Consider the following 3,569-nt stretch of genomic DNA (forward strand, 5'->3'; position numbering starts at 1 on the left):
GAATTTGAGTTTGCATTGCTGTAGTCATGAGTAAGCAGAGTAAACAGCAGAGGGCTGAGTACACAGCCCTGGGGAGCTTCGTGCTCAGTGTGGTGATGCTGGAAGTGTCTTTCCAATCTGGACGGATTGAGGTCTCCCAGTCAGAAAGTCCAGGATTCAGTAGCAGAGAGGTGGTCAGGCCCAGCAAGCTCAGCTTTCTAATCAGATGCTGAAGAATGATGGTGTTGAATTCTAAGCTAGAGTCTACGAACAGCATCAAACACGTTTTTCCTGTCCAAGTGTGTGGAAGCCAAGTGAAGTGTGGTGGCTATGGCGTCATCCATTGAGCGATTAGGACGGTACTCAAACTGCAGTGGCTCCATGTTGGGAAGCAGCAAGGTCTTTATGTGCTACATGACGAGTCTCTCGAAGCACTTCATGGTGATAAGAGTGAGTGTTACGGGACAATAGTCGTTGAAGCATGACACTGACGATTTCTTCGGCACAGGGATGATGATGGTCATCTTGAAGAATGTTGGAACGATGGCACTGTTCAAGCAGATGTTAAAGATGTTTTTGAGAACACCCGCCAGCTGGTCTGTGCATTTTCTGAGTACTCCGCCAGGAATTTTGGCTGGTCCGGCAGCTTTTCATGAGTCGACTCCGCAAAGAGTTTTCTTCACATCTGCTGTGATCAGACAAAGCACCTGTCGTCGCGAGGGCAGGTGGTCTTCCTTGCCACCGTGTTGTTCTGCACCTCGAACAGAGCGCAGAAGTCATTCAGCGTGTCTGAAAGGGAGGTGTCACTGTCACAGGCAGGTGGTGTAGTCCTGTAGTTGGTGATGGTCTGGATGCCCTGCCACATGTGGTGTGTGTCACCGCTGTTCTGGAAGTAGCTGAGGATGTTCTGGCCGTGTGCACACGTTGCTTCTCGAATTCCCTGGGACAGCTTGGCCCTCACTGTTCTCAAAGCCGACTGGTCACCTGCTTTGAAAGCGGAGTCTTGGGCCCTCGGCAGCACACCTCTGGAGTCATCCACAGCTTCTGGTTGGATCTGGTAGTGTTGGTTCTAGTGGTGGTGACATCATCAATGCATTTGCTGATGTAGTAGGTGAGGGCACTGAAGTTGTGTACTCCTCTAGATCTGTGCAATCATTGTATGTTGCAGTCTCCCTAAACATGTCCCAGTCAGTGTACTCAAAACAGTCCTGAAGAGCAGAGATGGATCATTCTGGCCAGGTTTTCACCTGTTTCAGTTCAGGTTTTGTGCACCTGATGAGCGTTCTGTAAGCTGGACTCAGCATTACAGAGATGTGGTCTGAGTATAAGAGGTGAGGGCGGGGCTCCGCCCAGTACGCATAAAAAACGTTTGTGCAAAAATGATCCAGCATGTTCGCTCCTCTTGTAGCAAAGTCCACATGTTTGTAGATTTTAGGGAGAACAGACTTGAGATTTGCATGGTTACAATCCCAACAATTATAAACAGTCTGTCTGGATGAATGTTCTGCAGATCGTTGATGGCTCTGTACAGTTTGCTCAATGCTTCCTTTGTGTTTGCACTGGGAGGAAGAAACACCACGACTATGAGCACGCTGGTGAATTCCTGTGGTAAATAAAAAGGTCTCATCGAACAACAGAAAATTCCACCATTGGAGAACAGTACGCACAGAGTCCTTGCAGCATTTGGTGTCAACGTAAACACAAACTCCTCCTCCTAATGATTTACTGGACTGAGCTGTGTTTAATGTCCTCAGATAATCAGCGATCAATCTGGGAAGGGTCAAAGTTCATTTCCAAACTATCTGGAGTCCATTGATCAAGAGGAAAACATTTAAGACATCTGACAATCTTCACATCGGTTTCACCCTGAAGGTCAGACTGTGCAGTGCTGAAATCAGACTCTACAAGCCTCAGTCAGCAGGTCAATGGTCATGACCTATTCTCTCTAAAAACAACTTGGCAGCATGACTTAGGTTTGAAAACTTTCATCCGTAGGAACCACAAGACTTCTTAACCAGAGCCAGATCGGAGGACAGATGTTTACTCAGAATGCACTGCAGCAAATAGCTCCTCCCAGCTGTCAGCATGGTGGTGGAGGGCTGATGGTTTGGGATCTGGGCTCCTTTGTAGACCAAAAGGTATTCCAGAGAAAAACTTGAGGTTGGGACCAAACCATGGGTCACAAACACCAGGTCATTGAAAAGCATGTTTCTGTTTTAGCTGATAAATTCATTCAACCTTTATTTCTACAGGTAAATCCCATTGAGCCTCGGGGACTCATTTACAAGAGACCTGATTTTAACAAAGAATGATGACAACTCCTAAGCACTTTGATAACAGGTTCTGTTTTAAATGTGCTCTATAAATAAAGTCGACTTGACTTGACAAAAGTGGACAACAAAGACAAATAAATAAAACTGATAGAAAATACATAAAACTGCACTGATGTGAAGCTAAACGTTACAAATCAAGAAAATAAGTTTAGTTGTTGAGTTTCAAACTCTTAAGATGACAGAATAAAAACAAATATCTGCAGTCTGAAACATGTCAGCACATTCCAGCTGGACGGATGTCAGCTGATGCTAAAAGGAAGCTAATGCTAATATTTTCCTTTAACTAGCTTAGTTTTAGCATTTAAAGCGTCTCAAAGGCTTGCTACGTCTAAAATAAAACGTTTAATCTAATAACCTAATACAGCCGTGTCTAGTTTAATGTTAGTTGCTTTGAATAAATCTCGTTTTGAGCCTAAAGTTAGCCTTTGTTTGGTTAGCAGCGCTAACGCTAATACTAGCTTGCTGTACTAAATACTACTTTAGCAGCAGTAACACCTGTTAGCTCTGAATCAGGTATGAGGAGAAAAACTCACCTGTTCTTGTACGCAGTAGTCATTTCTGGAAAAGTGACGCTGTAAGTCTTAACGGTCTCAAAAAGTGAATGAATTATTAGCCACGGAAGTAAAGTCATGTGACATCCGGTTTAAACAGGAAGTTATAATGGCTGGTTAGCGCTATGAGCGCTGTTAGCTAAAAAACATCCACGTTAACATTTATCACAGGAGAAAAACAGTTCATAAAGTCAAACATTTGGCTAAAAGTGTTATAACCAAACTATTTTTGATACCTAAATGTTTTAATTCTATTAGTTTGCGCCTGGCCAAAAAAAACAAATAAACCCTTTTTTTTTTTAACAAAACCTATTGTAATACTGTAATTGTGCGGTATAGAATAAAACCATTTATTTGGTTCTGCTGCCCCTAGCGGCGGCCTTCAGGTATTAATATTCATCAGGAAATCACTCTCTTCAGTTGGAGGATTTTCAATCAGCTGTTTGTCTCTTTACAACAAGAATATTTCATCCAACAACTAGCAGTCTGATTCTGTAAAACTTATTTCGACTTTTCTCTCTTCATGGGGTCACCACAAGCGAGTCATCCTCCTCCCTGTCCTCACTCCAACCACCCCCATGTCCTCTCTGACCGCATCCATACATATCCTCGGTCTTTTTCCTGACAGCTGCATATCTAACATCTTTCTACTAATATATCCACTGTCCCTCCTCTGGACATGTCCAAACCACTGTCCCTCCTCTGG

Source organism: Nematolebias whitei, chromosome 18 (genome assembly GCF_014905685.2).
Source record: "Nematolebias whitei isolate Nwh7 chromosome 18, NemWhi1, whole genome shotgun sequence".
NCBI classification, from domain to species: domain Eukaryota; kingdom Metazoa; phylum Chordata; class Actinopteri; order Cyprinodontiformes; family Rivulidae; genus Nematolebias; species Nematolebias whitei.